Source organism: Pelecanus crispus, chromosome 20 (assembly GCF_030463565.1).
Source record: "Pelecanus crispus isolate bPelCri1 chromosome 20, bPelCri1.pri, whole genome shotgun sequence".
NCBI lineage: Eukaryota > Metazoa > Chordata > Aves > Pelecaniformes > Pelecanidae > Pelecanus > Pelecanus crispus.
The window spans coordinates 7,077,372-7,094,370 of record NC_134662.1 but is presented as its reverse complement, the minus strand read 5'-3'; positions in this window follow the sequence as shown (position 1 = coordinate 7,094,370).

Sequence of the window (16,999 nt, the reverse complement as noted above, 5' to 3'; positions counted from 1 at the left end):
AATGTCATGGGGGAAATTGCTGGACGATTGCTGGTAGGGAGCATGTGGGCGTTCTCCATGCTACAAGTCACTCGCTCTTGGTCTCTGACTTGCCCATGCTGCCTCATCTCTCCCATCATCTTGTTTATCAATTTAGGGCTTATCCAGTCCAGTGCCCTGAACTATTTATCCTCAAATACTTAACAGCCATGCCTGAATGAGAAGTGCAGCCACATCAGTGGGGAGACAAAGCCACCTCCGGAGGAGATCAACGCATGCACAGTGGCTGTTGCACCCTCCTGACGCTTCACCAATGCAATTGCACTCCCAGCTCATCTACCTCTAAGCCTGCCAGTTCCCGCAGCATCCCGACTCTGAGAGCAAGCCCATGGCCAGTGCAGGTTGCCATGGTACCCGCAATGCGCCTTAACTGTGTTGACATTAACCACAAGATTATGGCACGGCTTTTCTAATCATGCTGCTGTAGCCCAGGGGTCTTCATTGCCTGGCTATAGCCTGGCACAGCTTCAGGGCAGCGTTAAGGTGCTCAGATCTAACCACTGTCTCTATACAGTTTACTCTGCCTTATCAGTGAGCAGAGCTTAGCGTGGGATCACTGCCACCTCACTCACTAGATTTTTTTTCCCCCTTAAATCACTGATTCATATTCTCAGTCTTAATTGCATCATAACCCAGTTTTGTCTGGGAATCTATTCCAAGAGCAGGAGGGATGCCTAATATAAAGATACTGGAGGGACTGCACCTGCCTGCACCTCCTAGAGATGCAGATCATCATTACAGTGAGGGCTGGTGCCAGCAGAATGTGTCTATCAAAGTATTATCATGCAAAAGGGCCTTGATCTATACAGCAATGTGCTTGAGGAGCTAAGAAACCCCAGTATTCCCCAGTTCTCCCAACAGTGATGGTCCTGCTCCTGTGGGGCTCATCTGGATCTCCCTCCTGCCCAGGGAAAATCTCAGGTTCCAACATCCACCCACTATCTGCTGATGATGTCCTGTGGATTCCAGAAACCACAGAGAACTATGGGTGTATGGTTGCTTTTCCCAGAAACTCAGCAACGCCAATGCGATAAGAGTCAGGGAGTTTGGACTTCAGTGAAAAGCCCTTTGGCAAAGGGAAGGGAAGCTGGTACCTTATTTTGCTTAGATTACCTAGAAGTCACTGGAGAGGTAAACCTCAGTGGCAGGTGGACCAGCTGGGTCACGGCAGGCACAGATGTCCTGGCTTTGCTGGGTTTCAGAGCAAAGGGCTCGTGCATTCACCTTAACTTCTCTGAGAACCTGAGCTGCAGCCACGGGGACAGAAAAAGGATGCCAATTCAGAAAGAGAGGCAGGCATTGGGCCAGTAGGAACAGCTTGGTTAAGCTGAGCATCAGTCTGAGATCTAACACACTGTAATCAGCAGGACTAGATAATCTATGCTGTGTCTCCCTTGGAAAACCAGTGCTTAAAGTCAGGAATCTTTAGCTGGGATTGCTAATGACTATGTTGAGCCAGGATACGTGATTACAGACTATTGATTACTCTCCTTGTCTTTCTGGAGAACAGCAAATATAGTTCCTGGACTGAAGAAAGAACAATAGATACACAAGATACACAAGCAACTACAGACTCCATGTAGTCCAGCTACAACAGCGCTCAAGGTTTCTAAAGTAAGCTGGGAACAAAACAAAGATGTATATGTGAAATAAGATAAAATGCTGCAGCACTAACAGAGTATGACCATACCAGGCAAGCTGACAGGTCTTTTTAATAAGACCCCTGTTTATAGAAAGAAATTTCAATTAATGTCATCTACCAGGATTTCAACAAAGCACTTGGTATGCTGAGAAATCTGTAGTCAGGCTGGGGGTGATGGTGAACAAAATAGGATGAGCTGTCAGCCAGAGAGGAAGATGTGAGGGGGCTGCTGAAAAGGGATTGTGTAGAGATGTTTCTAATGGAGTTCCTCACAGCCCATCCCTGAAGGCTGACTGCATTTAGGTTCTATTACCGGCCAGAGACAACCAAGTAAGAAAGGTGCTGGGGAAAAAAAAAAAAATGGAAGAGGGTAGTTTGAGAGGCATCACTGAGGTCATGGAAGACTTGGACATCACTGGAAAGATCATCACTGGAAAGGTCATCAAGGAGCCTAAGCCATAAAACAGAGGGGGTCTGAAGGATCAGGATAACGAGATGAGAAAAGCAGTAAGGATAATGCTGTACAAGCCCTTATCTGGTAAAATGTGTGCAGGTCCAAAACATGGTCTTAAATAGGGCTGGATGCAGAGAAAGCTGTACAGGTCATCAGTGGGATGTGAAGTTTTATGATAAGAGACCAAAAGAGCCCAGCCTAGTGAAAAAACAGCAGAGAGGTAATGACTGCTGTCTAAAAAAAAAAAAAAAAAAAACCCAAAAAAAAACCACTAGAGAATAAGGAGCAGAGAAGGTGAAGTGCTGTTAAATATAAAGGCCAAGAGTAGCTCAAGCACACCATACTAGGCTCGCAGGGAAATACTTCAGCTGGAATCAGGCAGTACTCCCTCTCGTCCTGAAGCCATCCTGACCTGGGCACAGGAACCGAGATCTACTCACCAAAAAAAATTTTCTGGTGTGGCAGCAGTGGTTACATACAGCTGCTTGTCTGCACTCTGCTGGGTCTCTGTAGTTACCTCCCAGATGCCTCAGAGATGCTGACGATGGCTGCTACCCAGAAGATCCTGAATCAACCCAATAGGCCCATCTAAACCACCTGTAGCAGACAGCAGGTTTGGATGTTCCTATGTTGAGCTGTTTCCCCATTATCCACCTTCAATGTCCAAGAGCAGTCTGCACTCCAAACCCTTGTCAGCAAAGCTAAGGCACTCAGGAGCATAAAACAGATGCTGACAACTTAGCTGACAGTACTGTAGCAGTGGAAAATGTATGGTCACAGAGGAAAAGAAACAACCTTAGTTTTGTTCTAGGGCCAGAAACAAAAGCACCTGCAAAATCTGCTTATCCAGAAGAAGCTGCATCTCTCCTGAGGGTCTGCTAGTACTACAGCAGCATTGCATTCAAGGATGGCTGCCTCTCTACTGGGACTAGGCAGCTGCATGCACAAGCACAGGGTGGGTTAGCATGGCCATTGTGGGGACACAGCACTTGTCACCAAGCTGTGACCAGGGTTGCAAACAGGGTAGCAAACTGCTGGCCCAGCATTAGGGCCCTTCCTCGTGTTTCCAGCTCTCCTCCCAGGTGGTTAGGGGCAGGTTGAGGGGGGCAATAAGCATCCCACTCCCTGGTCAATTGGGTGTTTCCCCTGTGCATGCTCCATACGTGCGGCAGAGTGGCTTGGAGAAGAGCCAGCGTGCAGAAAATGAGAAGCAGATGTAATCTCAGCAGAACAGGAACCAGGGAACACAATTAGAATGAGTGTCTCTAATTAAAACACCCTAATGAGCGCACTGGCAGGGAAGGTCTCTGCCACTACACTGCAGGTGAGGAACTGATGCAGTGTCCTTTCCTCAGGACCCAGGCTTGGCATAAGGAGAGCCAAAATCCACTCCCTGAATTCCCAGGAGCTCTAGAGGGACACCCATCTCAGGTCTTCCCTGCCAGCCCCAAAACACAGATTTGCAGTGCAGGAGTCAGTCTTTCAGGCTCCAACCCCAATTATCCTGCAGCAGTAACAGCCTTTAGGAGGAGAGGGAGAGATGGCTCCATCTCAAGGGAGCACCTTGGACATAAAAGCAAGAGGAGTGTGTGATCAAGGTAATATGATGAGATTTGCTCCCCCACACCACCAATAAAAATGTTCCGCAGGCCGCCCTCTCTGAGCAGGGAAGGGCAAGGGGGAGATGGAACCAGATCCAGAGAGCTTAGGTGACGAGTGGATCCAAAGGCAGGAGCAGAACTAGAGTCTCCTCAGCCCCTGGCTGAGCTTGGCAAGGGAAAAGAAAACCCACTGAAAGAGGAAGCAAATGCAAAGCCAGGGTTGTCCAAAAGCCCAGAATCACACCCATGCTGGTTCCTAATTTTCAGGTCCTTCAGGCAAGAAGCACTTGCCAGGTCTCACCATTTCCTCGTACCTCTTGTGATGCCAGAAGTCTCATGCCACGCCTCTGGTGTCACAGGAAGGTGTGTTGTTGGTTTTTTTTTTAAAAAAGAAAGCAGCACCACCTGTCAGAGTTCAACTAGAAATATGAAACAAAGCTTAAATAGACCACAAATAAGCACTCAATAGATTGTTTTTCATATATGCTTATTTCCAAGTGAAAGTCATGAAGCTAAAGGGCTTAACCTGCCTTGAGGTCATTCTTCTTCACAGCAGATATTTAAGAATTGCTTTATTCTTTGAAAACTGCCTGTGCTGTTGGCAACTGAATAATATCCTTAAAACCTGCACCTGTACTTAGCCTGAGCTTATTTAGCTTCATCTTTCAGCCACTGGGCTTAGGTACATCTTTGATGGGTTGAACAAGGTGGTTCTCCAGCCAGTGATGAAGACACCTCTGATAACCCAAGCTTTCACTGTAAAGCTTCTTTTTCCCATCTTCACTCGTCAGTCACTTTCTTAACTGACTTTTCTCCAATTTATTAACATCCTTCTGATCAGCCCCGGTGCCTAATGGCAGTAAAGTCATAGCCTTGCTATTGCTCAAGACTGCAATTCTCCAGCCAAGGATCTCATTTGAGTGCCAGTCACAGCCACACACTGGAGTCCAGATCCCATTCAGTATTCACACTGCTCCCCCAAACCTCTTTTCATTTTTAACAAAACACACATCACTGGCCGGGTGCACCTGCTGAACGGGCGATCCAACTCTCTATGTCACTGAACTGCCATCTTAATGACTTACATACAGCTCCCCCAGTCTTTACATCCACCAGATTTTTTTTTTTTTCTTTCCAGAGATCACATTTTGGTTTACTTCCAGGCCATTGATCACCAAGGACAAGCAGCCCTGCAGAACCCAGCTGAGTCTTCAGTGCTGGTCCACCTGTGGTCGTTACCTCTCAGACCTGTTTCTCAGCCTATATCAATACATTGCACAGGTGTCCAGCCCAGAGTAACCACCCATACTCTGCTTTTGATGTCCTTCCAGAAGAGCATCAACGCAGCCCCCTGAAGTCCATTGGTTCTCTTTTCAGTCAGCTCATGTTCAGGGGTGTCTCTGAAGTCCTCCAGTTGATCCAGCTGTGAAAGAGCCTAAACCTCATTGCATCTGACACAGGTTCTTATGGCAGCCAGGTAATACCACATGGGATACCTGTAGTACAATACCATCACTGACTGGGCTAAATCTCAGTGAAATGTGGACAGGAAGGGTTCATCTTTGGCAGTCTCCCATTGTGTCCTGGAAAACAAACTGAGGAGATATAGGCTGAATAGTGGATGGCAGGGCGGGTGAAAATTACATGGACTCTCAGACTCAAAGGTCAGTTGTTTAAGTGGAACAGGCAGTTGATTACAAGTCATGTTTTTTCACAGGGCAATACTGGTACAGATGTCATCTCAAAACCTCAGAAAGCTGAAGGAAAGAACTAACAGAAACCTCAGCAGACACAAAGTCCTGCCACTGAGCCAGAATAATGCTGTACACCAGGACCGAATGGCTGGAAAGCAGATCTGCAGCAAAGAACATGGAGGTCCTGGTGGACATGTTGGCCAGGAGTCAGCTGTATGCCCTTGAGGAGATGAAGGCCGACTGCTGTATGATGTAGGGGAGGTGTCAGCTGAACCCATCGACCAAAACACAGGTGAAGAGAAGAGCTCCACTGGAGAGTGAAATGAGGGAGCAGTAGAAAGGGCAGAGGGTGCCAGAGCTAAAGGACTAATTTCCAAGAACTCTGACAACCAGTTAAAGCCTCCAGAAATGCCACTGCCCTGGGACAACACACAACAGCACACCTCGCTGTGCTCAGGACCAATTCTCCTGCCCCTTCCAGAAGTCACAGACACTTCTTTGCTGGTCAGAGCCCAAGAGGGTGGAAAGCAATCTGTTTTGCAAAAACTGCTTGCACGCAGCAGTTAAAAGACAGTCATCATCTCAGATTTCTGATTATCACTTAATAGAAGGAAATGACTGAGCCTAACCAAAACTGGCAGACGATTACTAGCGATTATTTGATTCCTTCACTAAACTGGAGCCCTGACCAGCTCAGAGCCCCTTCCAGGTCCCTCTTCAGGCTGTAGATACCTGTATTCTCCACTCTAGACAATTCTGCACCTGGGAGGAGGTGTAAGCACAGGACAAGAGTACATCTGGGGACAGGTCTGTTATCCTCAGAGACCCCGGTGAAATCAGCCTGATGGGAGGTAAACATTTCAACATGTAGATTCCTAGAATGAAACATTCCCATCGTTAACAGGAACAAAACTGGTCCCCACTTCAGCACTAAATATTGTAATAAAGTGTTGCATAAAGCAGATCCTTGTCATCTTAATTAGCATTTGAAACCAAATATTGTTGTTTAGAAAAGAAAACAGCATTTTTTTTCTCAAAGTTAACATTTTCCCATGGAAAATATTGACCAAAACATCAGGATGCTGATGAAAATACTGCCAGGAAGTTTTCATCCACAGGGGTTTAAGGAAATGCAGACCCTCTTCCAGCACTACCAGTAATTCACTGTGTCCTGGAGAAGCCACTCTAGGTCAGGACTGGGTCCACCACACATGGGGAAGATGCACTGTAGGTAGGCACCCTTGAGCAGGTCAGCCATACAGTACCCCAGCTTAGGAAAGGATGAACTTTCCCTTTTTTCTTAAAGGTAGCAGAGGCCACCCGTACCAAATGTGTCTGCAAATACGTGCATGGAAGACCTCAGAAAGGGGACACAGACTTCATCTTGCAGGTACCCAGCCTTGCTTTGGCCTTGTGAATGTGGCCTGTCCCCCTCCCGGCATCAAAAGCTACAAGTGAATCATTTGAAGAAGCTGGGTAATGAACTGGCACTGAGTAAGCATTCGTGATTGGGAGCGTGTGACTCATTACAAATATTTAATGATGAGTTTGTCGGAGCAAGACCTTAGCACATCCCTCAAGTTCCCTTCAGAAGAGCTGAGAACCTGTCATTATTTCTTGGGGTTCGCATACAAATACAGACACAGTCCTTTACCCAAATACCCAAATCCACCCCCAAGAGCACCTGCATGCTCCAAACACCCCCCGACACACACACAGAGCTCTCACCGTATACACCACACATGCACACAGCCTCCATATGCATGTAGGCATGCAACACATATGCAGTATCTACCCCACCTCCACATACATCCTCTCCCTCCCCACACCCCGATGAGTACACATGCACTCTGGTATGCCGGCACAGATTTCTACTCCTTGGACAGCCCAGACCAATGCATCACAGATCTGCACCCAAGTCCCTCATCTGATCCAGCAGCCCTTGGTTTTTTTCTTTCTGAGGGTCTTCCATAAGACTGAGCCCTCCAGTCCCTGGGTGGTTACATCTAATTCACCCTCCTAGTGCCTCTGCACAACATAGAATAGCCCAGATCATCTCACTGACTCCTCCAGGGCCTTTCCCAACAAGCTCAGGTCTCAGGGATTAGAAAATGCCTTTTTAGCCTAGTTGTCACTCTCAACTTGAAGACAACTTCTTGGATGCTCGGGACTGCTTTCTCTCCAGGAGCTTCATCCCAGTGCTGTGCATGACATACCGTCCAAGGCCATATGCAGCAAGAGAGCTTGTAAGTGCAGGTGCAGCAAGGGCTGGTGTCCGGGGGACCTTCTGCAGGGAAATGAAGGAGGAAGATGGGGAGCAAAGCTAGGCATTCTCCACAGGCAGCCTGTGCTGCTCAGTTTTTCTGAATTAGCATTTTTCCTCGAGTTTCCAATAGCTGTTAAAAGAAGATGGCGTACGCGCCTTCCATCAGCACAAATACAGGGATAAGTTTACAAGATAACTGCCTAAAAAAGAGTATGAGTGTTTATGCTCCGTGCAAACAATACACAGAAATGCTGACTAATTCTTATAAGATGGTAAATAACTGTATTATTTTTAATCAGCAATTAAATGACTTGGTAATTTCTTGCATTTAAATAGTAACGTAAGTACAAACAATGTTAAGCAAATCAGGTCTTTAGCATTTAATTACCAGGCTCTCCTATGAATTATTTAGCAAGTGGGCAAATACGCTACTCCAAAGAAATCCATTGCTGCAATTAAGTGATTTTAAATTATTTCTTTGTCTGGGTTGCTGTCCTTCCTGGCACCATTCATGTGCAACAGCACGCATAACAGTGCCTGGGTATTTCTGTGGATGGTGGAGCTGAATTTCCCAGAAGAACAATCCAGGCTGGCTGTAAATGTGCAAGTGTCGGATTGCCCACCCCAGCCTGCTCAGCTCCCTTGCCATCCTGCAGCACCGTGGGTCTGCACAGTACCACATGTGCAGCTGGCATCAACAAATCACAACAAGCTACCCTAGAGCTATCTTCAGGAAGGTTTTAAACAAGGAACGTCCTGGATTCATGAAAACACAAGGTTCTCCAAAAACCACCTGCCCCTAGCACTGAATGTCCACGGATGCTCAGAACAGCCACTTGCTTTGTCAAAATGCAGCTGAAGCAGATTCTCCCAGAACTCCCTCGTCACCAATCTGCATCTCACTCATATCTAACCTAAATCTCATTAGCTCCAAATTAAACTGATAGCTTCTCATCTTGTCCCAGCAGACACAAAGAACAATTGATCACTTTATAACAGCTTTATATGTTGGGAAGGGTTCAGTCCCTTTCTTTGCTAATCACATTCAACTTGTTTTGTCAGCCCTCCTAGTCCTTCTTAACTCTCTCAAGTCCTGCTGCTTTCTCCGGCAGGGTGGGAGCAATGTTGGGAACACCCAGGGCTCTGCAGAAAGATGACAGAGGGATGCATCTCAGGCAGGGAAACAGGCCACCCGGGAAGAATTCTGCCGAGGTTTCCTGCTCCCACCCTTCTACATTGCTTCCCAGTTTCAGACCATATTTGTCAGGTCTGGTGGAATGTGGGACAACCCAAGAAGAAGATAACAATTGCAAGAGGAGCATCCCATACCATCCCATACAGCACTGAGCCTGCCTGGTGGAAGGATGGCCGACTCTGCTTTGCATGGGACACAGCCAGACAGGGTTGGATTGCACTGCACTGTGCAGAAGAGACAATTCCTTCTGAGTTCAGTCAGAGGGGAAGAGTTGGAGCCTGGCAGAGTCTGCTCTGGGGCTGAAATTGGATCGTTTCTTGACAAGTCTCCTGCTCAGATAGTAGCATCACCACTAAACCCCAGCACTTGCCAGGCAGCATGTTCAACTGCAGCTCCAGTTTCAGAGGGAAATAGATAACATTAACAGAGGCAGCCTTAAATTAATGCATAGCCCCCCTCAGGTGGTACCCCCTCAGCATCGGCACATGTTTCTAAATCAGCAACCATTTCCTTGAGGACTTGAATTATTCAAGCCATTTTGGCAAGATAGCTCATGCTTTGCCCAAAGCTGCTCCATGTATCCGTTCCAGCAATGGCGACATACAAAACCATCCCCTTTTGCTACTCTGGGCTTCCCGTCTGCCAGCAAGGAAGAGCACGCAGGAGAAGGAACAAGGAGGAATTGCACAGGATGCTTTTCCTAGCAAGGACTGTGCCTTCTCGCCCCTTAGCTCAGCCTGAGGTAATAGCAAAAACAAGGGCTGTGACAAAGCAAGCTCCTGGGGAGTTTTTGTAATTCTTTTGCTCAGTGACAAGGAACCTGGGACTGGAAAGGACCCAGGAGCCAGCCAGTATGGCCTGCTGCAATCAAAGGTTGTACAAATCCCTCCAGAAATGGATCCTTCTTTGTCAAACCCAGCTCAGCCTCTCTTCACCAAGGCTGTTCCAAAACCCTGTTGCTTGGATGGGCTGGTTTCCAGCTAGGAGGGTTGCTTCTGGCCCTTCTGCCACTTGCTGTGAGCAGGCACCAGAAGGAGGAAGGAACATGCCCCAGTGAGGGCTGTTCAACATCTGTCCTTGTGTTAAGGACCACAGCAGCTCAGCTCCACCACATCATAGCTGAGAAGTCTATCTCATCCACCCAGGCATGGTGTGGGCACTATTGGTGTCTACACAATATATGAAACATCTCCTGGGGCTCCTGACATCTAAAGAGCAGACACCCAAGATCATTCCCCATCCTGCCCACACTGGGCTCAGGTCAGCCCACCATTTCTCTTGGGTGCGGAGGGATACGAACATGGCAGCTCGGGACGTACATGGCTGCAGCCCACCCTATCCTCCTGACATGTTCAGATGGCCAAGCCATAATCCAATTTGGGGAGCTTGTCACAGTGCTGGGGAACCCATCTGTAACTCAGCTCCCATATCCAGGTCCTGGATCCTGGGCTGCATTGGAAAGGGCACAGCCAGGAGGTAAAGGGACACAACTGCGGAACAGAGGGGAACACTCATGAAACCACATATGGGCACTGTGTCCCATCAAACTGGAAAGAGTTCAACCAGGACTCCTGGTATTAAATTCACAAAGCTTCTGCTCTCCAAATGAGAAGTCCAGCCCTGCTGCTGGCTCACAGATCTGTTCAGACTTCTCCACTGGAGAGGACTATCCCATCTATTCCAACTGGGACAGTAATGGCTTCAACCCAGCTCCAAGTGCCTCCTGCCAAACTCAGAAGGTAGCAAGAAGAGAAGAAAACAGCAGCCAGGAAAGGGCAGGTCTGGAGGGGGGCACAGCAGACAAACTGCATAGCCAGGGCCCTACAAAGAGGCAAGCTGATGAAACAGCATATTAAGAGCTTCCTCTGCCATGGGACTGACAAGTGATCTCCAACCCAGCATCCTCACACAATAATAAATCCAAAAGGAGAATGAAGTTTTCAGATGCCAACATGGGCTAATTGCTGTCATTAAGGAACATCACAGGAAAAAGAGCAAACACCCTGGCTTTGGCCAGGAATGCTCTGGAATTTGTCCCCTCCACCCATATAGTTCAGAGGCAAAGGGAAGCAGAGGAGGGAGGAGAGAAAAGTGAAGGCAAAACCTTGATGGAATTGGTCTACCTCTTCCACAAAGCATCACAACTGTTAACAGACCTGCAAAGTTTGGGTGTGAGGGCAGCCCAGACAAACTGCAGTCCCCTGGGAGAGTTTTAACTTGGAGAACAGCCCTACAAATTTTTGCAGGCAGGTGCATGACATTGCAGGACCAAGCAGAAGACCTGAGGAGCAACCAACAACAGCAATCCCAGAACAGAGCTCCGCAGCAGCAGCAGCATCTCCCATCAGCTGAGATGAGCTGATAAAAATGCAGATCGATTCTAGGGCCACGTCTTCAGCTCGTGTAAATCGATGCTGTTCCCGTGACTGGAGCAGATTGCTACTAACTCAAAGTAATGCTATCTACCATCAGCAGCGAGAGACACAAAGCTGCAGGAAGCCAGGGTATCCCATTTCTGCTTTCCCTTAGGGAAGGTGCTAATCAAATCTCACTTCTGCGACAGTTCCCAGCATCTGAAGCACTCCCCTAGCCCAACCTATACTTCAACAAGCAGCAAACTAGCCATGCAGACAAAGGAATGGGAGCTACTGTGTGGATCAAGGTGGCTGTCCTGAGGATGTTGGGCCTCTTGAGTCTAACCAGATCCAGAGTGTGCTCCAGGGATGTGCTGGGGGTGAACACAGCTGATATATAGCATGAGAAACCAGCTGTAAGCTACAGAACAAGGGCAACCATGAACCTGCTGCAGACACAGCACTGCCCTGATCACAGCAAGGGCTCGAGCAGATCCCTCTGACCCATCATCATCTCCTTACCCCTGGCTGTAGCCAAAGCTGCCCACAACTTCTCCAGTGTATGACACCATGGCCAAGGATGCATCTGTGCTACAATGGTGGGATGAGGACAGCCAGGCTATACCCTCCTGCCTGGGCTGATGGCTTTTTAGTGCTCATGGAGGCCCAGGACCTTGCTTTTGTAATCCACTGACTAGGGCCAGCTCAGATGCCCAGCACAGGGCAAAGCTCTCCAATCCCTACTGTGAACTTACTCAGTGGTACAAAAGATGCCTGATGTTTGATGCTGCCTGCTATATTCAGCTGCTGTTGGCAGATATTTTGGTGCTAATGAACCCTGGGGACCTTCTAGAGGCACCAAAACATCACCTTCAGACCAGGAAGAGTTTGCTAGCTCCTATAGATTCAGCTGTTCTGTTACCATTGCCAAAGGCAGCCTTGCAACTGAGCCACTCCCGCCCTGCCGTAGACCTGGTAGGAGCACTGTCAAGACATTTTAAACTGCAGGTACTTGCTGGTTGGTGCTGAAGATCCTGCAAAATTCCTGAGGCCACCACCAGAGCCCTCCTGCCTCCCTCAAGGTCACCACTGCTGAGAGAGCTCAGCCAACAGGCTCACACTGAAGCCAAGCAGACACACAGGCTCTTCACTGAAAAACCCAGGGTTTCAGAATGGACTCAGTCCTTCCCCAGGTTGATACCCAGAAGTATTGGCACCAGGAATATCTCACCCATCTGCCACAGACAACAGTTCTGCATCCCACTGCTGCTCTCACAGCTAGACGCTGCAGCTCTGGACCTCAGCATCCAAAATCAGGGGGAAACAGGTCTACACTGCCCTCCTCTCAGGGATAGGGATGCTGGCTTGGGGGACCAGAGCAGCAATATTACTCCTGCAGCTCAGCACAGGGATCACTGAAGCCCTCTCTCACCCGGGTCACAAGTCAGGGACCCCCATGTCAGGCTGCCTACCAAACCCCCAGCAGATATAGCCTGTCCACATCAGGAGCCCAGGCTCACCAGAATCACATTGGGCATCCTGCCCTGGAGCCAACACGTGTTGCAGAGCAGCCAAAGGCACTTAGCTCCAGTCTGATGTTTCCTTCTACGTGGGGTTCACCACCCAGCGCCCTTTTCTGAAGTTCAGCACTCACTGCCGGAGAGCTTTGCTGCACATCATGCATCTAAATAAGCTCACAGGGCAGTGTTGTCCTGCCTGTACTCCCCTTGCTAATTGCACAAGGCCCCTTGTGCCAGCACACTTTGTGCCATCTCAACGCCAAGCACTTGTCATTGCTTCTTGATTTGCTCCCCCACCATGTAAAAGCTGAGAAATGCATCCCCATGCTCATTCCTGGAAGCACGTCAGCACACCAGGAAGGGTGGCTGATCCAAGTCCTCTGGCGAGATTGCTGTTACTGGAAGAGAAAATCACAACCCAGAGACATGTGGTCTCTACCCCAAACCCTGGCAGCTCCAGGGAAGAACAAGAGCTCCCTTGGCTAATGAGGACAAGGTTCTCTCCCTTGTGCAGCTGAGCTCTGCTCTCCAGGGAGCGTTACTGATCCACCTGTCCCTGACACAGCTCCAGAGTCTCCACCGTCATTTACGTCAATCCCATCAAGCAAAGACAGGCTAGTAGACAGGTCTACTGGTGTAACTGTACTCGCAGCAGCAGCTCTCAGTCACCATCCACCTCCCCAGTGGGTTTATTGGAGAAGCTGACACCTCCCCAAAGCCTTGGTTGCATCCCATGCGCTCCTGACCTGGAATGAAGAGGATCTCGTTGCTGGACAATGAGAACAGCTCCCTGCTCCATGGCGCTCTGCAGCAGATAGCAGGCTATCAGAGAGCCTCCTTTGCAGCAGCCCTTGCTCCCCATAGGAGACAGAGCATCACTGACCATTTCTCCCCCTCCCAGGAACATGGCCAGCCCTGGGGTACATCCTGATCTTTGCTGCTCCAAGCTGCCAATGCACAATGGAGAAACCAGGGAGAAGGAAACATCTAGCTTATTGTTGGCCAAAGTTAGAAGCACACAAACGGATTTGGGTCTACCTAAGCAGGAATTAAATATTGCACCACATTCTCTAGGAGCGGTCCCAGGACAGCTGGGAATGTGAACATGGCTCCCAACTGAATCCAGCTCTGTGCTCAGTCACTGCTTGAAGTTAATCTTTCCCCAGGTTGCAGAACCAGAGAAGAGCAGTGACATGGTGACCCCTGCTCTGCATGCTACAGCAGGGATCTACAAGCATTACATTGCATTTGGCTGTGAACCTTATTATGTCCAGACAGCTCCCCCACTTCAGTGCTGCACTACAAGGGAGTCCTTACCTCTCCCACAACAAGGTCCAGCTCGCACAGCAAACGGCAGGAGCAGAGCAGGAGCCAACAGGGCATGGTGTCCAATATAGACATGCTAGAAGCAGGGGAGATAACACAGGACAGCCCGAGCAGCCTCCATCCTCCCTGCTTTACCCTTTTGGTCACATTATTCCTCTAACTGATAGTCTGTAAGTGGGTCAGGTAAATCTTTTTTCTCACCCTTGCTCTGACCCACTGTGCAGCCACAGCAAGGCTGTACCCTGCTCTCCCCCATCACAGGTACGTACATCCACCCCAGTAACACAGTGCCCAGATTCAAGTGCTCCCATGGCCCTCTGTCAATGGGAGGAAGGCTTGGCCAGCTGGTGGGGGAAGGAGGTCTGGGGCAAGTGGTCCATATCCAGCATGTGGATCAGCATTCACTGGATTCCAGTGGCGGGGGGAACCAGGAGGCTGCTTCAGGTAGAGAGCAGGGATGAGGGAGGGAAAGGAGAGGAGAGACGGAAAATATTATAAAACGCAAGACCTTGAAACAGGCAAGGAAAAGTTGGCCTGCATTGCTCACCCTTCCAGGCCTTAATCCCTTCAGTAGCGCACATGCCTGATACAATTAAAGACAAACTCCCAAATCTGCAGTGCAGGCCGTCTGCACCAAAGGGTCCTGTGAGTTCATCTCTGCATTAACTGGTATCTCCCAAGCTGAGAAGGATTTCCCATGCAGTGCAGCTCTACGGGGCTGGCCCCCAGGTCCAGCTGCCCCCCACACTCAGGGGCTGGGCTCTGTGGAGGAGCCCCAAGCATTGAGGAGGGATGGGAGCAGGCTGGCTGAGCCACAGGAGGTCTCTGGGACAAGCAGAGCTGGAGCCGGTTGCACACAACCAGCAGGAGCAAAGGTACAGGCAATGAATGCAGAAGGTGTGACCAATGCCAGGGGAGGTGGCATTGTGGTGGGAACAGGCCAGGACAAATGAACAAGGCGATGAGGACAGGGCAGACAGCAGACTGAGTGCTGGGGTTGGCAGGGGTTGCAGGTGATGGTTTTCCTGTCACTTGGTCTCTGCACTTCTGCCACTGTGGCCTGTAGGTCTCCCCATTCTTCTAGATCACCAGCAGTCCAGGGCGTACTGCCTCCTGTGCCTGCATCTTACGCTTTCCCCAGTGGGACCCTGTGCTGCAGCTAAGTCTCTAAACACCATGGCAACACAAACAATAAAAAGCTACGTACCACAGCAAAAGACAATGGCTCTTTGGGGCAGCCCCACATGGCCTTAAGAACCTGCAACCCTGCAAGATCCAGAACAACTTGCTAGCAGGTTTATCCCAGCCTGAAGCTACTGCCCTTACATCTTGCCTCTGTATCTTCCTACAGTCCCTGCCAGGAGGTGGGAGATGGATCCATGGCTCCCCTTACCCAAGCATCACATGTTCAGCAAGCACATCCAGTACCTTAAGCAACTGTGCCAACAACTCTGCCACCTCCACACTTTGTAGAAAACGCCAAGAACCTGCAGCCTTTGGCCCTGGCTGACCTATGCAAGCTTCCCATCCCTCCCAGGTGCCCACCAGCCCAACAGCCACAGCTGTCTGAGACCATTTATGTTGGCAGGGGCTGGAAACCGGGTGCTGCTGAGCACTCACAGCCCCAGGCAGTGCTGAGACCATGGGTTTGCAGCAGCAAGGGTGGTTCTGTGTTCACCCCATTGCATATGCAGGCAGGAGCATAAGCATGAACCAGACTTGTGAGGTACAAACCAAGCTGCAGGAAAGAGAAAGATGCAGCGAGACAGGCAAAAATCTTTTGTCCAAGGCAGAGCACTGTGGGCTTCACAGTGATTTTTCACCCTAACTCCATGAGCATTGCTAGACCTGGCACCACACCAAGTTCTCACACCCCACGAGCAGAGCCTTCATCCTGCATCCCCCTGAGCTGGGCCACCCAGAAGCTCAATGCCACAGTGAAAATCTGGACAACGAGGAAGGAATGGCAAATCCTCTTCTGCACATGCTGCTGAGGCGGTGTGTGACCACACATGTGTGCACTGCTGCAAACACGTATGAATGTCTTGACGGGTACGTATATCTGCCCGTGTGCCCTGCCTGCCTCTGCTCAGATGTGCGCTGAAGAGCAATGAATGGTTCTGCTTCTCCCCGAAGGCTGAGCGCTTATCCATTCATTGTTGCTTTTCTTGGCCTATCACTTTCAGGTTTATTATCCCCTTGGATTTATTTCTTTATTTTATTTAATGCATTGAAGAATTTATATGCTCAGAGCATCAGCACTTAGAGATGCTTTCAGAGCCACCTTGCCAGATGATTGTGCAGGCTGCAGCGGCAGGTCTAGTTTGCTGTTGCTGCTGGGGTAGGAGAGCTGCGTGATGGGGACAGGCAGTCATTGCTGCAAGAAGCAGCACTGTCCAGCCACACACCCCCATGACATGTGAACAGAGATGATGCCCATTTTGGAGGTAGTCGGACAGCATGGAGATGAGGAGTGTGAGCAATATAACTTGAAGGGAGAAGCACCTCCAGTCTCCTTTCTTGCAGAAATAGACTGTGAGGTAGCTGCTGTTTGCAGGGGACCCAGAAGCTTGGAGGTGAAATAGAGGCACTTAGTCTGAGTTAACAAACCAAAGCTGCCATCACTGCAGATTTTTTTTTTTGGGGGGTGGGGAGGGGTGAGGAATCAAGCAAGCAGGTCCCACAGGATCTACAGAAGAGGGAAATAAGGCTGCAAAAGATCTGTTATGGCATTAAGCCCTGTGTCTTCACAGATCCCCAGAGAGACATGCTCACTTCTGTGGCTTTACTGCCTGCGCCCACCTCCCTCCCTCCTGCCTTCCCAGGGAAGCAGCAACATCTGCTGAAGGGAAAGGACACACCTGGGGAAGAAATATCATGGTTTCTCATGGGACATGAAAAGGCACAG